A 9,009-nucleotide genomic window follows, 5' to 3' on the forward strand; every position below is an offset into this window, starting at 1 on the left:
GATGGGCACACATAGGCCCTGACAGACACATACACAACCAGGTGATTCCCGCGCACGGGTTGGAGCCTTGTCGCGCCTGCGTAAATTTGTGTTTATCTGACCTTTTGCCTATGCGAACTGACAGGTGGGACCCACAACGAACGTGGTCAATTTAACTAGTCAACATGGCGCCACGCAGACTATTTGGCCGGTCAACAGAGTGCAATCCGATGCTGAGCTGTGAGCAAGTGACCGTATAATCACCGCAAAACGTATATAGTGACCGTAATCAGCTTATTCTGAAGTTCGGTGACCGTATTACGCTTTTCTCTCTGTAGGCCCTCCAAAACTACATCTCTACACGTTCTCGCATGTTACATCTAACAACTATGCAATACAGCACTACTACTACACTCTAACACAATAAATCATATGTGTTTTTAGTTTTACTAGATATCATATTGTTACTTATAATTATTCAGTTTGCATACATTAAAATTGCCTTTGAAATGTATGGCCAGTATCATCTACCGCGCGGGAAAAATCCCGCCCTTTCCTGTTTAATCGGGTTTGTATCGATGGATCGTGCGAAACAGCAAAACTATAGTACTATACAGTACAAGTGACAGTTCACTGGGCCGTCGTGTCGTCTACTCCTCCGTCGTAAGAGTGGAGCGCTCGCTTTCATAAATATTCTAGTCCCTTTCGCCGACATGTGGGACATCAAGCTACCGGGTCCACGTGCCATACCGGAATACAGTGCAGAGCAGCCGGGGTGAAGCACCCCAGTCATGGCGCCGGCGTAGTAATGAGCAATGAGGCGTCAAATCACAAAGCTGCACCTTTCCCGCAGTTAAGTTGGAGGGACGAAGCAACCATCATTTCACTCGTTGCTGAATCCGCTTCTCCCTCATCTTCTTCAACTTAACCACGTGTTGCTTCTGCCGTTGTTCTGCCTCATGTGGGACGCGGATCGGCTTGGTAAAGCACTGACACGTGGGACCGCATGTTAGCAAACCGCCAGGACAACGTCCTCCGAAAATAAGAAGCCTAATCCTAGACTTACAAAGGGCTACGTAGCTGCTACGTATACTTTCCATCTAATCTATATATGCCCCCCTGATTTTCAGGTGGGGTGGGCCTAATCCTCTCCTTTAATCCAATCAAATAGTCCCACATCACATCAGTTCGTAACTTTACGTAAACCATTACGTGGATGTAGCATTTCTCAAATAAGAAACCTCCCCCGCCATCCGCGCAAAATCACCTCCTTTTTACTAATCTTGATTCTATAATTTTTTAGATCAATATAATTGAGATTTGTATAGATAGCACACAGGAGCAAAACCAAGTGGTACGGTTAAGGGCATCCACAATGTGTAGCCAAATGTGAAAATAGCTTTTGGCATCGTGGGAACCATTGTGGACGGTGTTGCCAAAGCCAAAAAGATGGAACCGAAGCTCCCTGATTGATTGATTGAAGGAATAGAAAAATGCAACGTCTCTCCTCTTTCTCCCATGCTTGGACGCATGTAGTACAGTATAGAGCACATAGTCTACTCCCCTGTCCCTTCTATCACAAATCACAAAGCAGTGAGGCGTCAAATCACAAAAGCACGGACGAAGCAACCATCATTTCACTCTTCGCTGACTCCGCTTCTCCATCGTCTTCTTCGAGAAGCCATCTCACCGCATTAGTTACTCCTAGTAGTACTAGTAAAGGACTTCCTGGATGCAAATAAGGCGGTTGTCTCGGCTTGCAGGAGGCACTTGCGAAACGACTTACCGTGGTCTCCCTCAATGGTGTTCTCCGTCGAACGCACTTCGCCAAACCACCAAAAAAAATATCGTCGACGTCACCGCAATGGGGAAGGAAGTCAAATATAGTTACTACCTCCATTTTTTTGTACACAAGGCCAGTATATCAAAATTACAATTTGCAAAGGGCCACTAACACTAATCGAGGCAAAATTGATGGGGTTAGCAACCAAGGACATTAATATCCCCTGCATGCATGCGGAAGTGAGAAGGTTGGTTTGCATGGCGCTGCATTAATCAAGCGATGAGGAGTGAGATGGTTAGCTCTTTGGTCTTTGGAGAAAAAATACGCATTAATTGACACGTGAAACGAGGATTTGTATCGATTAAATCCCGAAGGAAAACCCAGCCTTTCTTTTTTAACACTAGTACTCCTAGTACGTACGTACTTATCCTGTTTGGGTCTAGGCCTTGCATTGCCAAACTTCGCCACACATTTTTGCCAAGCTTGCCTAAAGTTTTCAAAATGAGAAGGAGGTACACTTGCGCACGGCTATCGCGGTCGCACCGCACCCTCACACGGTCGCTCCTGCACGCCGCGGTCGCACCGCACCCTCACACAGTCGCTCCTGCACGCCGCAAACCCAACCAAGGGAACGCACCCTCACTGACACGTGCTGTCGCATGTGAACACACCAAACTCAGCCATCCTATCGCTGACACATAATTTTCGTTCATAGAGTATGTTTATCCAACCGCATGTTGGGGAGTATCCGTACGGCCCGTGCGGTGGTCTGTTGGGGAAGAAGAAGAGGTGAGGAAGAAGGAAAGAAGGGTTAGGAGACGTAGGATATTCATCCAACCGCCTGAAATGGTAGACTGACCCAAGTCAGGCGACTTGCATAACAAATATATGTTTTTACACAGCAAAAGATCCATGAAAACAACAACATAAAGAAAAACTATCACTGCTCGCGGAAAGAGAGGCCTCGTCGTCTTTGGCTGCCGGCGCGAACCAGCCGTCGCTGCCGACGTGTGTCTCCGCACCGTGGTTGTCCTCGGCCTCCAGCTACTCGTTCAAGCGGAGCATGCGGGCGCTCTGCACGGACGAGAGCAACCCGGTTCAAGTCGAGGACGTCCGGTTCCGCCTGCAGGAGGGCCTCGATGGCAGCGGCATCCGCGCGCTCCGCGTCGAGTCGAGCCTCCGCCGCCCGGTTCAAGTCCAGGACGTCCGGTTCCGCCTGCAGGAGGGCGTCGATGAGAGCGGCATCCGCGCGCTCTGCGTCGAGTCGAGCCTCTGCCGCCCGGTTCAAGTCCAGGACGTCCGGTTCCGCCTGCAGGAGGGCCTCGATGGCAGCGGCATCCGCGCGCTCGCCTCAAGTTGAGCCTCCGCCGCCCGGTTCACATCCACGACATCCGGTTCCGCCTGCAGGAGAGCCTCGATGGCAGCGGCATGCGCGCGCTCCGCGTCGAGTTGAGCCTCTGCCTCCCGGTCCTCCTTTAGTATCGCCATGTTGAACCGCTGTCCGCCTGCACCATGGGGGACTCGGACGCCGGCACGAAAGTCGAACGTCCATCGTCTCATACCCATCGGGGGCCTTCTGCGCCGCGACCTCCGCCATGAACATTGGATCGGCTTCCTCCTCCTCGTAGCTTGGCTCCAGAGAACTCGGGGATTGGCCCGCCGCAAAGCGAGCTTGGGAACGGAGGTCTGTGGCGCCGACCGCGCCGATTTCTGCGCGGCGCTCCGGCGTCAGCATCTTGTAGTAAGTGATCTTGCGGCGCACCATGGCTTTCCGGCGAACTAGGGGACGCTTGATGCGGGCTAGGGGATTGAAAGGTGGGGGAATGGGCTGGAGATTTGGTGTGGTTTTAGGGCAGTGGCTGGCGTAGGCCGAGCAGCGAAGGTTCTGGTGTGAATAGTGGTTCTGGTGACGACGGTCAATCGGTTTTGACTGTACATCGCTCTTGTCGCGTTCGCGTTGCAGCCCGGCACGCTGGACCCTCCACGTCGCTCACCGAATGGAACGCGCTTCGTCTTGCGTTTTCGCTCGCTTGTGGGACCGCAGTTGAGAGCAAACCGACGTCCCTCCCCCTCCCCGCGCGTCATTTATTATACCACCACTCCCTCCGTTTTATGCGGAGTAAATAAAAACAGAGGGAGTATACTACGGATGAGGATCCCCTGACGTGGCCGAACCCATTGAGTAACTGACATGCGGGGCCTAGCAAGCATGGGGTCCGCCAGTAAGTGACCGAAAGGGAGGGTAAGGCAGGGATACCTACGTCAGAGGATCCACTTCCACTATACTACTTTGACCAAATGTTAGAGTAATAATATATGACATGCAACTTACACAAATGTTAGAGTAATAATATATGACATGCAACTTACACAAAGCATACAGGGTCTAATGCGTTTTTCGAGGCTAACTTTGACCAAATGTTAGAGTAATAATATATGACATGCAACTTACACAAAGCATACGGTCAAATTCGTATGTGAAAGGAGTTTCCAATGATATAATTTTCACATTATACATCTCATGTACTATTAATCTTGTCAATAGTCAAATTGGAAACCATCTCGAGTACAAATCTAGGAGTACGTACGAATCTAACAATATTGATTGGGCATTGTTGAATGTTGAACCTTTTTGATCAAAGTAGATATACTTTGACTACACATAAAACTTATATGTAAACTAGAAAGGATAGGAGGAAGTATATTGTACGTTCAAAAACGAAACGAACATTGAATACCCTTTATATATGATTTGCGGATGCTATAATCACCGGTTCAAAATTTTGAATCCGCTTAGGTATCACGTGCCCCCACTCGTTCCCTCTCGATTTCATCTCGGGGTCCGGAGATCTATTGAAAGAGGACTAGGGTGGGTACATGCGAATGATACTCGGCGGAATGTTCAAATGAGGCATGCGGGAGGATGGACTCGACTGGAGGGCGACATGATCGATGGAGAAGAGGGTTGGAGAGGAATGAGAAATAAGCAAACGCCACATGATTATACTTGAACGGCTCAAATAAACAATAAGTTGTCTCGCTTGGCCTACATAGTGAAAGGCCTAATGCGCAACGCGGAGCACTGACGCTCGAATATGGCCGGAAAACAGGGAAACAGACATGTGGGGCACACCCGTCGGGACGACGTAGCGCAGACTAGTCCAATGGAGGAGCTGGCCCACGACCTCCTCGCCACCGACAACCGTTCATGTGGGTCGTTGGGGCCAACAACGGGGCGCAGCTCCAGCACCGCCTCTGGACACGGCGACCGCGGTGAGCGACACGCTCATATCGTCGCTAGACACGGTCGGTTTCAGTTTGCCGAGGGTGGCGTTAGTGTTGTGGCACGACCAAACGGTATGTTTGGTTTGTGCCCAAGGTTGCCCCATCAAAGCATTGGGTAGCCAAAATTTTGGTTGAGGTATTGGTTGCCCATGATTTGGCCGACATTGGCAAGAAAAATGAACTTGAGTTGGCTAGAGTTCATTGGCATGCCAAAGAAATGGCAACCATCCAAACAAAGACCAATCTTTGGGTCATGACCAAAATTTTGGTTGAGGTATTGGTTGCCCATGATTTGGCCGACATTGGCAAGAAAAATGAACTAGAGTTGGCTAGAGTTCATTGGCATGCCAAAAAATGGCAACCATCCAAACAAAGACCAATCTTTTGGTCATGACCAAAATTTTGGCAAGGTGCACTTTGGCCACAATCCAAACACACCCCAACACCCGGCTCGTCGAGGATGCACGGGGCGCCGCGACGCGTCCGCGGAGTGGTGTAGCGCGGCCAACTGCATCCTCTGGACCTGAGACCATGCCGGGTCGTCTTGCTTTTCCAATGACATGCGGGGATCGCATGTGAGCAAAGGGCATCTCCAACGTTGCCACGACCGCAGCTGACTACCCTGGCACACCAAAACCCTCGTCCCGCGCATCCGTCGCGTGGTGCGTTCCCAGCCGGCCAGCTGCCCGCATTCATGCGTCCGTTCGTATGTCGTCATTAAGAGGCTCGGTGCCCGGAACCAACTCCGGTGACTTAATGACGCACCCGGACGCTTGGCCTCACCGGAATGCGCTACTTAAAGCGGCAACGCCCAGCTAACCTCCACACCATAGCGCATCGTCCTCCTACCTGGAACCACATCCGCCATGACCGCAAGCGCGAACGCTCTGCGGGAGAGCTTGTCTTCGGGGATGGAGCTCGAGGTCGCCGCCCTCGCTCAAGTCGCCGCACAAGCGGTGGCCACGCTGGCGGCCGACGACGGGAGCACCATCAGCCACGCGTCCTACTTGCCGCCAACGTCCGGCACCGCCGAGGTCGGGGACTCCTCCGAGGATGAGTAGGGCATGGGAGGCGGCAGGGCATGGTGTGCCAACTGGCCGGTCCGTCTCCCGTGTTCTACTTTTCGTCGCCGGAGACCGCACCTTCACTTCACGGGTCTTGAACCCCGCCCACGTACATGGAGATCACAGATGGAGGACGTCGGTCGCCACCGTAGAATAGGTTTAGGTCGGGTTTCTTTTATTTTTTTGTCCTATAAAAGTTCGAAATGTAATGAAAATCTGCCGTGTTTGCATTAACATGGCCGGTGTATATGAACTTTCACAATAATATACATATTGTGGGAGTACTAGCAAGATGCCCGTGCGTTGCACGGAAGATCAAGATCTTGTGGGAGAAAAGGATGAACGAGGGAAAGCCTTATCTGCAAATGTGGAGAGGAGTGCAGGTAAATTGTCATAGTTTCCTTCCTATCCGTTAGATATAGATCGGACGGCCTATATTGCAGGATCGGACACATCTTTCCACATCTACGGGAACCTACGAAAGGGTTAACGTAAATTGCCTCTCTCTGTCCTCCCCTGATTTTCATGGTGGTGGGCCCCTCCCTACCCCCAATCTACAATCAACAACTCACACGTTTCACATTACGTTAATTACGTAACTGGGATTACGTAGGTGTAGCATTACTCGTCATAAAAAACCCAACTAAGCCAACCTCCCAACATATCGCGTGGGAAAAGACCCGGCCGTGCCGTTTTAGTCGGGATTACCGGATTACTAGTAGTAGTATCGATGGATCGCGCGAAGCAACAGATTTTTTTTGAGGGGGCGAAGCACCTAGTTTAAAAGGAGAAAAATGCGATACACTCACAACACTCCTGTCGCGGTCGCATTGCACCCCACACATGTTCGGTCCTACACACGGCTCATGCAAACGAACGCGCTTCGCTTGCCTCTTCACTGACACGTGGGACTGCACTTGGAGAAACCGCATGCGCCAAACTCCCCCCGCCCACCGCGCGAAAATCCTCCCCCCACACCCAAAAATTCCCCCCAAATCCGATTCAACCGCCCTTCGGCCAACTAGCCAATAATATTCCCCAAACCCCCCTCCCCCTGTCCCCCTCCACTCCATTCGTGTGGAGACGCACGACGGTCAGCTTCTCCCACGGTACATGCATTCTAGACTGAGGCCCCGTTCATGTCGGTGTAGCGCAGAATGTTAGTTGATAGACGCTGTTAATCTCACTGTTTGCTGAAGTAGTTTACTGTCAATATGCTCTGCTTAAGAAGCTTCCTTGCCCTGTTCTGCACTCAATCTGCTTAGCTGAGATGGCATGCCAAGGCCGATTAGTTGCTAAAATATCCTGCCATATATTTATTGTGACGTAGATTGCCATGGTCTAGTAGCCAATCTGTTAGCTGAAATAGCTCTACACCGTTTTATACTTGATCTTTGTTGCTGCGATGGCCTTCGATAGTTCGATGGCTGTGTGCTCGGCCTCATTGACTGTTGAAACAGCCTGCCATAATTTGGCACTCAAATCTGTTTGCTGAATTAGCTTTACATATATTTCGTTACTTAGATCTGCTCGTCCAAATATCTTGCCATAGCTTTAGACATCGACCTAGGTATTTTTTTCTGGACTTCATAAAAAGGCATATATGTTTTTGCTGCAATATCTAGTAGAAGAACTAATTTGTATGTCTAATAGATGGACATGACTTGGATAACTTCTGCTCGAAGATTCTCCGCTGCATATGTCGAGGGGGTTGAAAACTTCATGAACTTTATCAGAGCTGAGTACGGTGGTCCGAAATCAGATGTGCTCTGCCCGTGTAGCAGTTGTATGAATTCAGTTACAAGACCCCAGTCAACTGTGCAAAATCATCTACACTTGTATGAGATGTCGGTCACATATACTAGGTGGGTTCATCATGGTGAAGCTGTGAACGTCAATATTATTGACTACGTGGAAGCAGCAGATCACCATCTTGATCTGCCTTATGCTCAGGTGGAAGAGGAGGAGGAGGTGGTGGCGGCGGAGCCAGTGAGTTCGACCAACATTGAAACAATGCTATGAAATGCTCGTGCATTCTGTGAACTTTCACCTGTAGAAGAAAAATGGTGGGCCCGCATGTTGGAACAATGCAACATTGCTGTCGCCCCAGGAAATAAGCTGTCAGTATTCTCAGCTATGGTCACCTTTCTTCAGGTGAAGACATCTGAGCGGATGACCAACAAATCATTCGATGCGATGTTGGCTGCTTTCCGTGAATCTTTCCCAGATGCATCTGAGCTGCCACACACCTATAGTAAAATGAAGAATTTCCTTCGTGTAGTTGGAATTGGATATGATATGATCCATGTTTGTAAGAATAATTGTGTTCTGTTACGAAAGGATTATGCCAACTTAAGTGTATGCCCGAAATACAAATCATCAAGATGGAAAGATGGCGATGCTGTGAAGAGGATTCCTCATAATGTTCTAAGACATTTTCCAATTACACCAAGATTGTAGAGGTTGTTTCATGATGCTGAAACAAGAGAGGATGTACTGTGGCATTCTAGGAACCAAGAGTACAGAGATTAGAATGTAGCGAGCCATCCATCTCATGGTAGTGAGTGGAAAAGCTTCAATGATAAACACAAAGAGTTTGCTGCTGACCCGAGAAACATTAGACTTGGCTTAGCTTCAGATGGATTTAACCCATTTGGCCACCAGAGCGCCACATATAGCATGTGGCCAGTGCTTGTTATCCCTTACAACATGCCTCCAAATGTTTGCACCAAAGAATCAAACTACCTGATGGCCTTGCTCATCCCAGGTCCAAAAATTCCTGGAAGGGATTTTGATTTGTTCATGGAGCCTCTTGTGGAGGAACTTCAACAGCTGGAAGGGTGTTCTCACTCGAGACCTATATAGCAGCCCACCAGCTGATTTCTTTCTGCGTGCTGT

Source organism: Triticum urartu, chromosome 4 (genome assembly GCF_003073215.2).
Source record: "Triticum urartu cultivar G1812 chromosome 4, Tu2.1, whole genome shotgun sequence".
NCBI classification, from domain to species: Eukaryota; Viridiplantae; Streptophyta; class Magnoliopsida; order Poales; family Poaceae; genus Triticum; species Triticum urartu.